This window comes from Gossypium hirsutum, chromosome A11 (assembly GCF_007990345.1).
Source record: "Gossypium hirsutum isolate 1008001.06 chromosome A11, Gossypium_hirsutum_v2.1, whole genome shotgun sequence".
Classification (NCBI taxonomy): Eukaryota; Viridiplantae; Streptophyta; class Magnoliopsida; order Malvales; family Malvaceae; genus Gossypium; species Gossypium hirsutum.
This window is the reverse complement of record NC_053434.1, coordinates 31,301,151-31,320,077: the sequence shown is the minus strand read 5'-3', so window position 1 is coordinate 31,320,077 and position 18,927 is coordinate 31,301,151. Positions and strand designations below refer to the sequence as shown.

At 37.0% G+C, this 18,927-nt stretch overlaps 1 non-coding gene across 1 annotated transcript; it reads right to left on the bottom strand.

Moving 5' to 3' along the window:
* Positions 1 to 1,573: 1,573 nt before the first annotated feature.
* Positions 1,574 to 1,680, bottom strand: LOC121210772 (small nucleolar RNA R71). The gene has a single exon (XR_005905888.1). It is a non-coding gene; the product is annotated as a small nucleolar RNA R71 (small nucleolar RNA).
* Positions 1,681 to 18,927: the final 17,247 nt, after the last annotated feature.

Genomic DNA, 18,927 nt, shown 5'->3' with positions numbered 1-18,927 from the left:
GATTCATCATCAAGACTTAAAATCTCTCCTCAATTCCCCTTCAGGAGTTTTGGCTTTTCTTTATGTTTTGTATTCTTTATTCTTCTGAGATGTTTTCTTATTTAGTTATGAACTAAATCCCTTAAATACCTAAGGGGAATGAAACCTAAGACAAATCTTGTTATTATTTTCTGAATCGTATGATAAATATTTAACTTATTTTTAATTATGTGTTCTTAATTCTTACTTTGATATCTCAGGATACTGATTCAAGACACGCTCTTATTCAGAGGAGGAATAGACCCTGTCTAACAGTACATTTTCCATAATAGCGGGGTTGATTGCGCGCCTAGAAATAGGGTGACAAGATTTTGCCGGATTAAGGTGAAACCTAATAAGCTGATCCATAGATCGAGTTAATGCAACCCTAGAGTGTTAATTAGAGAAAAGTCTCGGTTATTCAATCTAGGGATTAGACGTTATTAGTCTTGAATAGGGATAATAACATAACTTAGGGATCTCTACGGAACAAGTTGAATGAATAAATCGTCCGATTTGGAGCTAGAATAACAAGTACAGTCTAGGTGGATTTTTCCTTAGGTATTGTCTCAAGTCAATCGATTTTCCCAAAAGCAATTCCCTAATTCTTTTCTCTATGCGTTCTTAGTTTAAATAATTAGTTAATTAAAACAAACCCTTTTATTCTTAGGCTAGATAATAAAAAGATAGTTATTACTAGTACTTTTTGTTCCCTTGGGTATGATATACCGGTCTTGCCATTACCATACTATTGTTCGATAGGTGTGCTTGCCTTTTTGTCGTGATAATAGTTAGTCTAGGTTTGATCTTCATTATAAATATTTATTACTTGTTACGAATCACGCGATCAAGTTTTTGGCACCATTGCCGGGGAACTGAAATATTAGGACACTAAATTTTTATTACTTTAGCTATCTATTTCTCTTGCAATTTTATTATTTATTAATTTACTTTTTCTCTCTCTTGGAAGTTTTTTATAGTTTATGACTAGAAGAAACCCGTCGGGACGATTACTTTTTGATGAAGAAATCGATCATACAATTCGCAAAAATCAAAGAGAAATAAGGCGTAGTTTACGTTACACGGAAAATGAGCGAGAAGATGATACTCAAACCCCAACCGACGAGATGGCTGAAAACCTAGGCGATCAGCTGCCTCCTGCAATTGCAGCTAATCAAAATCCTGCTGCACGTACTATGTATGATTATGCTAAACCTTCTTTAACAGGAATTCAGTCTAGTATAGTTAGACCTGCTATTGCTGCGAATAATTTCGAACTAAAACCTAACACAATTCAGATGATACAACAATTTGTTCAGTTTGATGGTTTGCAGGATGAGGATCCCAACACGTACTTGGCAAATTTTCTTGAATTTTACGAAACATTCAAAATCAATGGTGTTTCTGATGATGCCATTCGTCTTCGGTTATTTCCCTTTTCACTGAGAAAAAAAGCTAAACAGTGGTTGAACTTGTTACCACGAGGTCTATCACTACTTGGGAACAAATGAATGAGAAATTTTTACTAAAATATTTTTCGCTAGCTAAAACGGCTAAATTGCGTAATGATATATCTTCTTTTGTGCAGATGGATTTAGAAACACTTTACAATGCATAAGAGAGATACAAGGACTTATTGAGAAGGTGCCCTCACCATGGGTTACCACTTTAGCTGCAACTTCAAACGTTCTACAATGGTGTGAATCTCTCAACAAGACAAATGATTGACGCAGTTGCTGGCGGAACCATCAACAATAAAACACCAGAAGATGGCTATGAATTCATAGAGGAGATGTCACTGAACAACTATCAGTGGCAAGTTATGAGGACAAAGCCAACAAAAATAGTCGGCGCCTATAACATCGATTCAGTCACCATGCTCTCTAATCAGGTAGAACTTCACAGTAAAAAGATTGATAGTTTTCTTGGTTCTACGCAGGTACATCCAGTAATGAGGTGTGACTTAAGCGGAGGAGGTGTTCATACAGAATATCAATTCTTCAATCCCACAACCGAAGAGGAACAAGTCAACTATATGGGTAATAATAACTTTAGATCTCAAAATAACCCATACAGTAATACTTATAATGCAGGTTGGAGGAACTACCCAAATTTTTCCTGGGGAGGCCAAGGAAATCTAAAGCCACAAAATCTTCAGGGTTTTCAACAGCCACCTTATCAACAGGAGAAGAAATCAAACCTTGAAGAGATGCTTTCTAAATTCATCTCGGTGTCAGAAGCCCGTTTCCAAAATACCGAGACAGCACTTAAGAATCAATAAGCATCGATCCAAGGACTCGAAACTCAGATAAACCAGCTGTCTAAACTAATCTCTAAAAGACCATCAGAAAATTTATTTAGTAATACCAAATCCAGAGAGCATGTCAAAGCAGTTACGCTAAGGAGTGGGAAAGTGTTAGCGGAATCTGAAAAAAGGTTAGCATAAAAAGTCGTGGAAAGTGAAAGGAGGGAAGAAAAACTCGAAAATAGTGGCAAACCAGTACCAGAGGAATATTCACCACCGGTTCTATATCAAGCAAAATTCAAGAGAGATAGCATTGATGCACAATTCGGTAAGTTTCTTGAACTTTTTAAACAATTACGTATCAACTTACCCTTTGTTGAAGCTATCTCGCAGATGCCTACATACGCAAAATTTTTAAAGGAGCTTTTAACAAATAAAAGAAAGTTTGAGGACTTATCTACAGTAGAACTCAACGAGGAGTGCTCCGCCATACTCCAGAATAAGCTCCCAACCAAACTAAAAGATCCAGGAAGTTTTACTATCCCTTGCTTAATTGGTAATCTGAAAATTGAAAAAGCACTAGCTGATTTAGGCGCTAGTATTAATTTGATGCCCTATAAAATGTTCAAACAGCTTGGTCTTGGGGAACCTAAACCCACTAAGATGAGTATTCAATTAGCCGATAGATTTTTAAATATCCCAGGGGTATTATAGAAGACGTACTTGTAAAAGTAGATAAATTTATATTCCCTGTTGATTTTGTTGTGCTTGACATGGATGAAGATGTGGAAGTACCCTTAATTTTAGGGCACCCATTCCTAGCCACTACTAGAGCCGTGATTGACGTTGGTGACGGTAAATTGGTACTTAGAGTAGGTGACGAGGAAATGATCTTTAAAATTTATGATGCTATGAGATTCTCTAGGGAACAAGATGATTCATGTTATTTCATTGACTCTATTGATCATATTACTCAAGACTCTTTTCAGGAAATTGTACAAGAGGAGACGACAGAACCATGTCCAACTCAAGACGAGGAGATAGGTGAGGAACCTAATAACCATCTGTCAAGACAAGTAGAATACGAGGGTATTAAGATCAACGATGAACTTAAGCAAAAACCCTCGATTGAGGAGCCACCCAAACTGGAACTTAAACAATTACCAAACCATTTAGAAAATGCATTCCTTGGAAATAATTCTACATTACCAGTTATTATTGCTTCTAATTTGCAACCCAAGGAGAAAGAGTAATTAATCTAAGTATTAAAAGAACATAAGAAGGCCATAGCATGGAAAATTTCTAACATTAAAGGAATCAGTCCTTCTTTTTGCACCCACCAAATTTTAATGGAAGATGAATACAAACCATATGTGCAAGCTCAAAGACGTCTGAACCCCAACATGAAGGAAGTTGTAAACGCTGAGGTAATTAAACTTCTAGATGCTGGAATTATTTATCCTATTTCTGACAGTTCTTGGGTAAGTCCAGTACAGGTTGTCCCCAAGAAAGGAGGCATGACGATTGTGACCAATGAGAAGAATGAGCTAATCCCAACAAGAACGGTTACAGGATGGAGAGTTTACATAGACTACAGGAAACTAAATGACACCACAAGAAAATATCAGTTTCCCTTGCCATTCGTTGACCAAATGTTAGAAAGATTATCCGGACACATGTATTACTGCTTCTTAGATGGACTCTATGGTTACTTCCAAATCCCAATAGCTCCTGATGATCAAGAAAAGATGACATTCACATGCCTATATGGTACATTCGCTGATCGTAGAATGCCTTTTGGATTATGTAATGCCCCTGCTACTTTTTAGCGCTGTATGATAGCTATATTCGACGAACTCGTGGAAGATATCATGGAAGTCTTCATGGATGATTTTTTGGTATTCGGTAACTCTTTCCATCTCTGCCTTAAAAATTTAAAACGAGTTTTAATAAGATGTGAAGAAACAAACTTTGTTCTTAACTAGGAGAAATGCCACTTCATGGTTCAAAAAGGTATTGTACTAGGGCATAAAATTTCTAGTAAAGGGATTGAGGTGGATAAATCTAAAGTAGAAACAATCGAGAAATTACCACCTTCTAGTTCAGTTAAGGCTATTAGAAGCTTTTTAGGTCATGCTGGTTTTTATAGAAGATTCATTAAGGATTTTTCAAAAATATCTAAGCCTTTAACTAAATTGCTAGAAAAAGATATATCTTTTAACTTCAATCAGGAATGTTTAGAAGCATTTAATACTTTAAAGGATAAATTAATTAATGCTTTAATTATAATTGCACCTGATTGGAACTTGCCATTTGAACTAATGTGTGATGCGAGTGATTTTGCAGTAGGTGTAGTACTGGGACAGCGAAGAGACAAGCATTTTCAACCTATCTATTACGCCAGCAAAACCTGAACGGCTGCACAAGAAAACTATACTACCACAGAAAAAGAGTTGCTAGCTGTGGTTTTTGCTTTTGATAATTTTCGATCATATCTCATATTGTCTAAAGTTGTTGTTTACACTGACCATTCCACCCTTCGCTATCTTTTAACTAAAACCGATGCAAAACCTCGACTCATCTGATGGGTTCTCCTTTTGCAGGAATTTAACTTAGAAATTTAGGACAAGAAAGGAGCTGAAAATCTAGCGGCTGATCATCTGTCCAGGCTCGAGAAAACAATACCAGAGAACTAGATGACGTGAAAATAAATGATTCGTTCCCTGAAGAACAATTTTTTGCTATATCTGACTCCGAGGTACCTTGGTTTGTAGACATAGCGAATTTTTTAGCTACTAACATTATCCCAAAAGGGTTAACACACCAGCAAAAGAAGCGATTATTTAATGATGTAAAAAACTACTTTGGGGACTTTCTATTTCGCAGATGTGCAGATCAAGTCATCAGAAGATGCGTTACAGGATCAGAAATATAGAAAATATTGGAACACTGCCACTCAGGGCCAATCGGAGGACACTATAGTGGAACAAAGACCGCACAAAAAAAATACTTGAATCAGGTTTTTATTAGCCTTCGTTATTCAAAGACGCTATCAGGAATGTTACTTTATGTGACAAATGCCAACGGATAGGTAACATATCTAAACGTGATGAAATGCCTCAAAACTATATGCTTTTTTGTGAAATATTTGACGTGTGGGGTATCGATTTCATGGGCCCATTCCCCAGTTCATTTGGAAATAAATATATCTTAGTAGGAGTTGACTACATGTCCAAATGGGTAGAAGCTCAAGCTCTACCTACTAATGATGCTAGAGTGGTAGTACATTTCCTTAAAAAACTCTTTTCGAGATTCGAAACACCTAGAACAATTATTAGTGATAGGGGCACTCATTTTTGTAATACCCAATTTGAAAAAACCCTTAAGAAATACGGAGTTCATCATAGAACGACCACCCCATACCATCCTCAAACTAATGGACAAGCTGAAGTAGCAATCCGAGAACTCAAACGGATCCTTGAAAAAACAGTAGAATCAAATAGAAAAGACTGGGCAACAAAAATAGATGATGCCTTATGGGCTTACAGAACCACTTTTAAGACTCCTATAGGGACATCACCTTATAGACTTATTTATGGCAAAAGTTGTCATCACCCATTCAAACTAGAGCATAAAGCTTTTTGGGCTATTAAATTTCTAAACCTTGATCCCGAACTTGCAGGAAAAAATAGGTTGATGCAGTTGAATGAGCTAGATGAATGCCAAGCCAATGCATTTGAAAATTCACGCCTATACAAGGAAGCAACAAAGCGGTGCCATGATGTTCGTTTAAAGCAACAGAAACAATTTGAAGTTGGAGATCTTGTCTTACTATACAACTCAAGACTCAAATTGTTTCCCGGGAAACTAAAATCATGATGGTCAGGACCCTTCATAATTCAATCTGTTCATCCATATGGCACAATAGAGGTAAGTCACCCATCATATGGTACTTTCAAAGTAACGGAAAATGTCTCAAACTTTATAATGGTGAGGATTTTAAAGTCAATGGAGAGGAGTTACGACTCCACAAACTGCCCTGAGTATACTAACAAGGTAACAGTCGAGCTTAGACTATAAACAAGCGCTTCTCGGGAGGCAACCCCAGTACTAACCATTTTAAATTATTTTAAATTCAAGTTTTAAACATTTAGGTCATTAATAGAGTATTTGAAGCACAGGTTCCTAGCATCACACGACCGGTAACATGGCCGTGCTTAAGGCCGTGTGCCCAACACGGAGGGAAACACGACCGTGTGAAAACAGGGTAAATGATTTCCCTAAAACACGTGGTGCGATAAATCTCCACGGCCGTCCGACACGGTCGTGTCGGTACACTCGATAGGAAAAATACGGGCATGGGGATGGAAACCCATGGGCGTGCCAGGGACAAGGCTCGATTTTGTTTCTTCGACAAGGGCGGGCGACATGCTCGTGCCCTTCAGCCTGTACAATAATCCACGGGCGTGCTACCATAACACACGGGCGTGGGAGAAGTGAACAAAGCTAGGCACGGCCGTGCGATAGGGTCATGTACCACACATGTCCAAGACACACGGGCGCGGAGAATAACCAATCACAACCTAAAATTGCAAAATTCGAAACACACGGGCTCACCCTCATAAGTACACGCGCGTGGCCTTAGGCCGTGTGCCCCCTATATAAGAAAATCACTGTTCATTTTCTTCTTCCTTTCCGAAGCCCTAGCCGAAATCTCCCCTTCTCCACTCCCTGATCCCTATTCTCAGCCACCACTACCCTCTTGTCTAGTTCATGTGGCAGCTTCATATGCTAACATCTCTGAGCGCCTCACCCGAGTCGAGCTTTATTGTTTTCAACAATTTGACAACATTGATGCTACTCTACGGTAGAGTTGTTAGCACCTTTCCATCTCATCGCCAGTCTCGCCTCGCGAACCATCCAGCGATGAAGATGTTTAGAAATATTTATTTATTACTTTCTATTTTTACTTATTATTGAAACTATATCTATTATTTTTATTAGATTTTAGAATTTTATTTTTATTCTTTATTTTAGTTGTTTCTTTTCAAATCCTTATACTTTCTAATATCTTCTAAAAAGTTCCTGATTTTATCACAGTTATATAGAACTCCTAAGCTTATCACCACATAGGAACTACAACTCCACTGGGGAAGGTTCTCCACGACTGCCATGTCTTGCTCGACCACGACCATAGCTACCACTAGATATAATATTCTTTTGGCGCAAGACTTATGGCCTAATGAACCTCTATGACTACCGGAGTATCCTCCTCCACTCTCAAACCGTTCACTCTCCAAAACTCTAATTTCGAGGAATTCATCATACAGGAAGTTTCACTTCTCTCCCTATCTAATTTTTATTCTCTAACATCTATCATTGTACATTGAGGGTAATGTACATCTTAAGTGTGGGGGGTATTTAATTCACTATCAGAAAAAGATCCCTAAATAATCACCTTGTTCTCATGAAAAACTCGCATATCATATTTAGGATAAATTTTAATTGATTTATGATTTTGATTGATATATCTCGAATTAAAACATAAGGATTTATGCATTGATTATTTAAACCTGAAGACATTAGAGTATCAAGCATGATAAGTTGATTTTTTTAAGAAATTAAATTATAAGTTGTTTCCCCAAGTCTAGGTATTACTTTGAATTAGAATTCACGAGTCTAAACATCAAAAAGCCATAATTTTTTGTGAGATTTTTAAGCCTTTTAAGCATCTATTCATCCTTTTATGCTCACTTTTATTATTGCTTTGAGTGCGTCAGTATTGAACTGTTAACTTGCTTGATTATGCATGTCGAGACCACACCATTTGATTTGATATATCAAATTGATTAAGGCACTTAGGATTAACCCACTCATGCCATGAGAAGGATTTTATTTTGATTATGAGTTGAAAATTTTGCTTGAGGACAAGCAAATCCTTAAGTGTGGGGGTATTTGATAAACCGTAATTTATACATATTTTTACCCCATGTTTAATGCATTTTATAGATGATTTCTTATTAGAATTGGTGAATTCGATGCTCCTAATGCTTTAATTTCATGTCTTGTACTCAGGAGAGCACCAAGAGTCAAAAGGAGCCAAAAATGAGCCAAAAAGGGACAAAACGACCAAATCGAGAAGATAACACGGCCTAAGCCTTGCCACATGGGCAGCTCACACACCTATGTCTTTCGAGGGTGTCGACCAAGGCTTTCAGGATTCACACGGCCTGGCCATTGATCCACACAGCCGTGTACAATTTAACGAATTGAACACGGACTGACAATCACGTCACACGGCCGTGTCACATGGGCGTGTCCCTACTAAGCCCAAGTTAAGTGTAATTTGGAAAAGGCCACTTTGGAGGGTTTCTAGGCATTCCACAGCCTATAAATACGCACTAGAGGAGGAGAAAGGGGGAGACAGAGAAGAGGGGTAAGGAATTACCCCAAGGAAGCCGATTGATCCATCTCAGAAGCTGGATTCATCATCAAGACTGAAGATCTCTCCTCAATTCCCCTTCAGGAGTTTTGGCTTTTCTTTATGTTTTGTATTCTTTATTCTTCTGAGAAGTTTTATTTTTTAGTTATGAACTAAATCCCCTAAATACCTAAGGGAATGAAACCTAAGACGAATTTTGTTATTATTTTCTGAATCGTATGATAAATATTTAACTTGTTCTTAATTATGTGTTCTTAATTCTTGCTTTGATATCCCAGGATACTAATTCAAGGTACGCTCTTATTCAGAGGAGGAATAGACCCTGTCTAAGAGTGCATTTGCCATAACTAAGTGAGGTTGATTGCTGCCTAGAAATAGGGTGACAAGATTTTGCCGGATTAGGGTGAAACCTAATAAGGGGATCCATAGATCGAGTTAATGCAACCCTAGAGTGTTAATTAAAGAAAAGTCTCGGTTATTCAATCTAGGTATTAGACGTTATTAGTCTTCAATAGGGATAATAACATAACTTAGGGATCTCTACGGAACAAGTTGAATGAATAAATCGTCCTATTCGGAGCCAGAATAACAAGTACAATCTAGGTGGATTTTTCCTTAGGTATTGTCTCAAGTCAATCGATTTTCCCAAAAGAAATTCCCTAATTCTTTTCTCTGTGCGTTCTTAGTTTAAATAATTAATTAATTAAAACAAACCTTTTATTCTTAGGCTAGATAATAAAAAGATAGTTATTACTAGTACTTTTGGTTCCCTTGGGTACGATATCCCGGTCTTACCATTACTATACTATTGTTCGATAGGTGAGCTTGCCTTTTCGTCGTGATAATAGTTAGTCTAGGTTTGATCTTCATTATAAATATTTATTACTTGTTACGAATCACGCGATTAGCTGCAAAAATCTCAAAAGCATAGAAATAATTAAAAATGGTAAATAGGTGGGGGTGGAGTTTTTTAAGCAGCCGATTTAGTTCAGACAAATTCAGTGAACCTCTCGTTCATCATTTGGGAGAAGGCTTCCTTGGCCTCTCCTTCCTGACTACCCGATACGGGTCTCGACTCAAATTGCGCTTCTCCGTAAATGGAGGCTAGCGCATTACTCTCATCTTCATGAGCTACAACTCGATTGGGATCCATTTACTATATGAAAACACTATTTAAAACTGTCAGGAGATATCATACTATCACAAATTATATATGGCATGTATAGCTAGACTCTCACATACACTATATTAGTCCTAGAATTGACTAAATCGTAGCTCTGATACCAATAAATGTAACACCCTCACCCGTATTCAACGCCGAAATAGGGTTACGGAGCATTACCAAACATAATATACATTTACACATACATTCCACATACAATTTCAAATTTCATTTAATCTTCAATCAATAATATACATATCGTCCCTAATACGAGCCTATAAGGCCCAAAACATGCATTCGAGGTGGTTTGGGACTAAACCAATAACTTTAGAAAATTTTGAAACTCATAGAAATTTTTTTCAAAAATAGGGAACATACACCATTGTGGCCCGACTGTATCTCTCACACGGCCAAAGACACACACGTGTCGTAGGTCGTGTGGACGTTCAAAATCAGAGCACATGGCCGTGTCCCAGGCCATCTCGACCCGTGTAACTCTCTGACTTGGGTCACACGGCCAACACACACGCTCGTGTGGCTAGCCCGTGTGCCCTAAAAATGGCCACACATGCCCGTCTACTAGGTTGTGTAAGTCACACGGCCAAGTCACATGCTCGTGTGTGAGGTTGTGTGGAGCATACTGACTTGGTTTTTAGTTTAACACCAGGGGGCACACGACCGTGCAACATAACTGTGTTTCACACACGGTTGAGACACACGCTTATGTCTCTGCCCGTGTGGACAAAAATAGGCTATTTACCAAGCCACTTTGCCACCCAAATTGCATGTACTACACCAAACTCAAATGGCACAAACCATAGCATATATAAGCATTCATACAAACTCAATCAAGCCTAGTTCATGCTAACTCAAAATCATTATCCACAAAACACTCAGGTCACAAAATAGGCCAATCCGTTTATACAAAATTCACATATACATTTCAACTAATTAAACAATTTAAAAAATGCATCATTTGGCTCAAAATTTACAAACATATATCTTCTCTAATATCAACCACAATACCTATTATCAACAAGTATCACAAAGCCAATCTCAATCACATAACATAAACCATTTGCACACATACATGAATACACAACCAAACCAACCAAATTAATCTAACTTTCATGGCTATATACACAAACCAAACCATAGACATTTACAAGCCAAACCAAATGGCTAAATTCATCAAAAATTTATATACCAAAGTGACCAAAGTTCCTATACATGCCATATATTCCAAAACATAGATTCAAAAGTACCAAAATGATAGCTTGATAGTGTGATAAAGTCTCCGACGATCCCCGAATCCGAGCTAGCTTTGGAATCACTATAAAACACGGAAAATAAACAAAGAAAGCTTATAACTTAGTAAGCTCGTATCAAAATAATAAGCAATACTTACCACTTATTAACCATTCAAATTGTAAATATAACAAGCTACCAAGCGTTTAACCACAATGTTATTATGTTTTCAATCACATAACTAACCTTGTATTCACAACTTTCATATATCTGATGCTTATACAGTTTTCCATATGTACCTATATCGATACATATCTATTTCTCACCATTTCACATATTCAATATACTTGTTGAATCATTTAAATATCGATGGATACTCTTATTTCAGATAATTTCTTTCAATATTAATTTCATATGTCACTTATCAAGTCTTTTTGAATCGAATAACAGCTTATGGATATGAGTACATTGTTTTTCTCGTGCCATAGTCCAACTATGGTCTTACACGTGTATTGCCATGGCCCTGCCATGGTATTACATTCGTAGTGCCATAACCCAGTTATGGTCTTATCATCAGAATGCCATAGCCCAGCTATGGTCTTGCATATAAATATTGCCATGGTCCAACCATGGTCTTACGTTCAATTCATCCTTTGTCATAAAACGGTTGTAATCAATCCTGCATTCTACTTGTTTTGAACGTTTAATTCAATTTCATAATTCAACAATAATTTTATTTTCAATAATAGATATGAATAAATGCATAATACTATTCATAAATTTAATAAATAAACATTAAAGTTTAACTATACAAACTTACATGGGATACAAAAATGGCAAAACGAGTTGATCAATCCAAAACCTTGTTCTTTCCTCGATCTAAATCCGTATTTCACCGTTCTTGACCCATATCTGACATTAGAATAGGGTTACGCGACATTACCGAATAACACATCCCATTCACATACATTTATACATTCTGGTAAGTGATATTCATGACAGGTTTAAAATATTTATAATGAATCATTCTTGAAACTAACTATTATCACGATGAAGGCAAGTGTACCTATAGAACAGTAGTATAGCTTTAGCAAGACCGGATTGTCAAACCCACAGGAACTAAAAGTACTAGTAATGACTGTTTTTTTATTATCTAGCCTAAGAATAATGGGGTTTTTTTTAACTAACTAATTAACTAAACTAAGAACTCACAGAAAATAGAATTGGGGAATTACTTTTGGAAAAACAATTGAATTAAGACAATACCTAGGGAAAAATCCACCTAGACTTCACTTGTTATTTGACTCTGAATCGGACGATTTATTCATTTGACTTGATCCGTAGAAATTCCTAAGTTATATTATTATCCCTCTCGAGACTAACAACGTCTAAACCCTAGGTTGAATAATTGAAATTTCTTTCTAATTATCTCCCTAAGGTTGCATTAACTCGATCTATGGATCCCCTTATTAGGTTTCACCCTAATCCGGCAAAATCTTGTCACCCTATCTCTAAGTGCGCAATCAACTCCGCTTAATTATGATAAATGTACTCTTAGACAGGGTCTATTCCTCCTCTGAATAAGAGCTTATCTTGAATTAGTATCCTAGGATATCAAAACAAGAATTAAGAACACATAATTAAGAACAAGTTAAATATTTATCATACGATTCAAAAAATAATAACAAGATTCGTCTTAGGTTTCATTCCCCTTAGGTATTTAGAGGATTTAGTTCATAACTAAATAAGAAAACATCTCAGAAAAATAAAGAATACAAAACATACAGAAAACCCAAAACTCCTGAAGGGGAATTGAGGAGAGATCTTCAGTCTTGATGATGAATCCGGCTTCTTAGATGAATCAATCAGCTTCCTTGGAGTAATTCCTTACTCCCTATTCTGTGTGCCCCCTTTTCTTCTCTTCTAGGGTGTATTTATAGGCTTTGGAATGCCTTTTAGCCCTCAAAATTAGCCTTTTCTAAATTGGACTCAACTTGGGCTCGGTAGGGACATGCCCGTGTGACATGCTCGTGTGCGGTTACTTCAGGCTGTGTTCGAGCTTGTTAGAATGGCACAAGCGTGTGCTATACCCATGTGAGTCGTGCTTCGATTCTGCCAGCTTGACACGGCCGTGTGGTCTGCCGGTGTGAGGAAGTCCAGGCCGTGTTAAGTTCATACTTTGGCCCATTTTCTCTATTTTTGGCTCGTTTCTTGTTCCTTTCTCTCTCCTATGCTCTCTTAAGTATAAAACATGAAATTAAAACATTAGAAGCATCGAATTCACCAATTCTAATGGAAAATCATCCATAAAATGCGTTAAACATGGGGAAAAAATATGTATAAATTACGGTTTATCAGTAAACTTCTCAGAAGAATAATGAATACAAAACATAAAAAAAACCCAAAACTCCTGAAGGGAAATTGAGGGGAGATCTTTAGTCTTGATGATGAATCCGTCTTCTGAGATGGATCAATCGGCTTTCCTTAAGCAGTGACCTGTTTCCTCCTCTGTGTGTCTCCTTTTCCTCATCCTCTAGGGTGTATTTATAGGCTTTAGAAGGCCTAAGAACCCTCAAAATTGGCCTTTTCTGAATTGGATTAAACTTGGGCTCAGCAGGAACACGCCCGTGTGACACGCCCATATGAGATTGCTTAAGGCCGTGGTCAAGCCTGTTAAATAGGCACGGGCGTGTCGTCTACCCGTGTGAGTCGTGGTTCGATTCTGCAAAATTGATACAGCCGTTTGGTCTGCCCGTGTGAGGAGGTCCAGGCCGTGTTGATTTCGTACGTTAGCCCATTTTCTCCGTTTTTGGCCCGTTTCTCGTTCCTTTCACCCTTCTATGCTCACCTAAGTATAAAACATTAAATTAAGGCATTAGAAGCATCGAATTCACCAATTTTAAGGAAAATCATCCATAAAATGTGCTAAGCATGGGATAAAAATATGTATGAATTATGGTTTATCACATTCATTATCAAAAACCATTTGCAAATATTCACATTGTCCCTTATAAGGTTTTATGAGACCTTAAAACATGCTTAAGAGTGGTTCGGGACTAAACTGATCACATATAAAAATTTCCAAACACTTAGAAAAAATTTTACATTCATAGGTCACACGCTCGTGTAAGCAGGCTGTGTGCCTCACACGGCTACTGGACATGCCCGTGTCCTAGACCATGTGAAAATAGAGCATACATACTAATTTGCACCACACAGCCGGAGACACGCCAGAGTGCCTTGGCCATGGAAAAACTAGAGGGGTTACTAACTAGGGTCACACGGCCAACCACACGCCCGTGTGTCTAGCCCATGTACCCTTCGAAATGGCCACACACACCCATATGCCAAGCATACGGTCACTAGACACGCCTGTGTGTCTAAGCTGTGCTCGAGACTGACTTAAAATCTTAGGGCTATCCTAGGGGACACACGGCCGTGTAACATGGCCATGTGTCACACACGGCTGAGACAAACGCCTGTGTCTCTACCCGTGTGGACAAAAATAGGCCATTTGTAAAACCAATTTGCCACCCTATTCTCAAGTACATAAAGCATCCAAAATAGCACCATTTCAATAAATCTTTAAGAAATCAAAAACATCCCAATTCATACTCATGTCATGCCATCTATCATCAACCAATTCAACTACTCATTTCCACATTCAAGACCTATCAAATTATTATAACAAAATTCATCACATTAACATCTATTCCATGTCACAAAACACATAATTAAACTATATCAACAACAAATGCCAACATTGCAAAATAAGCCAACATAGAAGGCATTATATACATCACATGCTTATTACATGACAACATAATAATCTAGCCAAATTCAACTTCATAAACAACACCATTTACAAGCTACATCTCATGACTAAATTCACAACTCAAAACATACTCAAAATGAGACTAGCCTATACACGCCATATACCATATATACAAACTTCAAAAGTACCAACAAGATGATCGATAGTGTGATGACGTTTCTAGACGATCCCCGAATCCAAACTAGCTTCGATGATCTATAAAATATAGACAAATATCAAACAGTAAGCTTCATAGCTTAGTAATTTTGTACCAAATATACTCAATAGTTCATATAATACAAAACATCAGTTAATAAACACTTATTAATTTTTATATCATCATTCAATTCTAATCCACCACTATTTAACATGTATATACAAATTCATCAAGCTTCATACACAGTATCAACTACCACATAGGTATCGTACATACCTGAACTTTCCCATATTTATTTATTTCATTCTCACCTCTTTGTTCAATACATTAATTCGTTTGAATGTCTTTCAATGCTCTAAGAATTCGAACACTTAGTAAATTAGTGATTAGACGAAGCTATAACGATCTCATACACTTAGTGCCATCTGATTAAGCCGAAGCTATCTTGATATCGCACACTTAGTGCCTCATATAGCCGAAGCTATTCCAATTCGCACACTAAGTGCTATTTATAGCCGAAGATATTTTAGAATGCACACTAAGTGCCAAACATAGCCGATTTGTCGTTGTACACAATCGTAATCACATATATACAATTTATGCATTATTAAAGCATTAAAAAAATAATTGTAACTTCATTTATCACGTACGAACTAACCTTGTACTCGGAATTGACGAATTAGATCAATTAATCGATAACTTTCGATTTTCCCAACCTAAATCTGAGTTCTTTCTTTCTTGATCTATATGCATTCAAAATTAACCCATTTAATCACCTATTCATTCAATTTAATCCACAAACACATATTTAGGCATTTTTACACTTTAGCCCCTAAAGTTCCACATTTATTCAATTTAGTCTCTTTTTCATAAAAACACAAATTGTACAAAATTTAATTACACCCAACCCTAGCCGAATTTCTTAGGGACGACTAGCAGCCCAAAACTTTCATATATTTCACAATTTAAACCTTCAATTTACACTGTTCTCAAATTAATCCCTAATATGCATTTTTACTCAAAAATCACTTTACAAAACATGTATATCAAGCACCAAGCTTTCATAATTCATCGTCAATTATCCAAAAGCTTAAGCATTCATCAACGACAACTCACAAATTTATCAACTATTTCAGAAATTAGGGTACGGGCTAGCTAGTGCTCAAAGCAACAATCACAAAAAACATAAAAATCATCAAAAATCGAGCTCAAAACATACCTCAATCAAGAACACAAACGGCCGAACCCTAGAATGTTCTCCAAGCTTTATTTTCTTTTGATTTTCGGTGGAAGAAGGATGAATAATGGCCACCATTTTTTGTTGTATTTTATTAATATTAACTTATTAACCAATTTACCATTTTACCTTTGGTCATTAAACTATTTAATCATCAAATATAAGGCCATTTATGTCAACTCTCACTAATCATGGTCTAATTACAACATAAGGACCTCCCATTTAATAAGCCATAACAATTTGGCACTTTTAACATATAAAATGCAACTTTTGCATTTTACGCAATTAAGTCCTTTTTCTCAAATTGAGCTATTAAACGAATAAATTCGCTCACGAAATTTTCACACATATATATTCACATGCTGTAAACACCAAAAATAATATTAAAATAATTTTATGATCTCGGATTTGTGGTCTCAAAACCACTGTTTCGATTTAACTAAAATCGGGCTATTACAACTATCTGTCCTTAGGGATTTTCGTCCTCGGAAATCTTACCACTGAATAGGTTTGGATATTTCTTTCTCATAGCATCCTTGGGTTCCCACGTAGCTTCTTCAACTCCTTGTCGATGCCAAAATACTTTCATTTAACACTATTATTTTATTTCTTAGCTCTTTGATCTCATAAGCTCATAATACATATTAGGCTGAATTTCAACCTCAGTCGGGGAAATGACATGCGAAAGATCTGATATGTATCTTCATAGCATCGAAACATGAAATACGTCATGAATCCTTTCTAACTCAAGTGGCAACAACAATCTATAAGCAATCAGTCCAATACGTTCGATAATCCTATACGGCCCGATGAATCTTGGACTTAATTTACCTTTACAACTGAACCGAAGTATTTTCTTCCACGGAGATACCTTCAGAAACACTTTATCTCCAATCTAAAACTTGATATCTTTTCGTTTCATGTCTACATATAATTTCTGACGATCTGATGTTGCTTTCAAAATATCACGTGTAACACCCCGAATTTGGGCCTAGAAGTATTGGGGCTTGAGTGGGGGTCCGTAAGGAGGTTGTATATAGGTATTTAATTGTGCAATGAAATGAAACAATTAAATGTTTGCTTTAGTGGTTAATGGCTTTGAGAAGTGTTGGAGAAATCTTGGGTTCAAACTTGGGCTTTAGCAAAAATTTTGGTATTAAGTGAAAAAAACCTGGATGCTTGGATGAGGGCCTTTTAAATTATTGTGTTAAATAAATGACACAAGGAGCAATGTGGTCTAGTGGAAGTGGCGTAATTAAGGTTGTATGGGAGCCTAGGTTCAAGCCTTGGCTCTTGCAATTTATTCTGTTTTTTTTAAGGGAACCTAGACTTTGGCCTTTAGACCATATAATTAACTGGGGATAAAAATATGACACAAAAAGAGCCTGTGGTGAAGTGGCAAGGTGGCGTCATAGAGTTGGCAAGGAGGTCTAGGGTTTCGAAACTCATGGCAATCAAAGAGCATTTATTTTTCTAACAGGGGGCGGCAAGAGTTGGTGTTGAATTTAAACTCTGATGTTGGAAGGATCCCACATCGAGAAGCTAACATAAGAGTGGATGCGAAGTTGGCTTTAAATAGAGAGAACCATGAGGAGAGTAAAGGTACCTTTCTTGGCTGATCCCTTTAGTTGTATGGCGTGTTCTTTTGGGTTGGGCGTTGGCTAAGAGTGCTCAGAGCATGGATTAACTCCAGTCTCCTATCAGGTTTGTATTTCTCACTGCTCTAGTTGTAGGATGGCTACTTTAGGCCGCGATGGGCCGAAAGGGGCCGTGTGGGCCCAATGGGCCTACGAGCCCAATTGGATAAGTTGTTTGATTGTGTAGTAAATATTGGACTAGGCTAGGTGAACTCATATTTGTGGCTAGATTTGGGCTAAAAGGGCTACACGAGCGTGTGGGCCCATTTGGGCCGAGAATGGACTTTAGGGCCATTCGTATTGTTATCCCTATTTAAAATACTTTAGTTTACCAATTACAGAAATGCCCTCGACTTGTAAAATTACCAAAGTACCCTCGATTTATAGAATCACTGTTTTACCCTCGATTTACAAAATTACCATTTTACCATCGATTGTGAAATTACTGAAATACCCCTATAGGGTAGAATTACCAAAATACCCCTATTTTGTAAAATTACCAAAATACCACTGGTTTGTGAAATTACCGAACTACCCTTAATATGTAAAATTACCAAAATACCCATAATTTACAAAATTACAGAAATACCCTTGACTTTCTAAAAATTATAGAAATACCATTGGTTTACAAAATTACTGAAATACCTTTGGTTTGTAGATTTACCAAAACACCCTTGTAGGATGAAATGACTAAAATACCCCTAATAGGTAAAAAGACCGTAAAGCCCCTGTAGGGTAAAGTGACCGTAATACCCTTGTATGATAAAATGACGAATATGCCCTTATGTTCGTATGACTGATGTGGTTAGGATTTACATATATTGATATTGAATTAGTTAAGTTTGAGTGATAGGTGGTGGTTATCGTAGGTGATTGATTTTGGAAACGTTTCAACTTCAACCCATAACAGGTGTGTAATAACCCTCGCAGTAGCTTAGATTAATATTCGCCGAAAAGCCGAAATGCT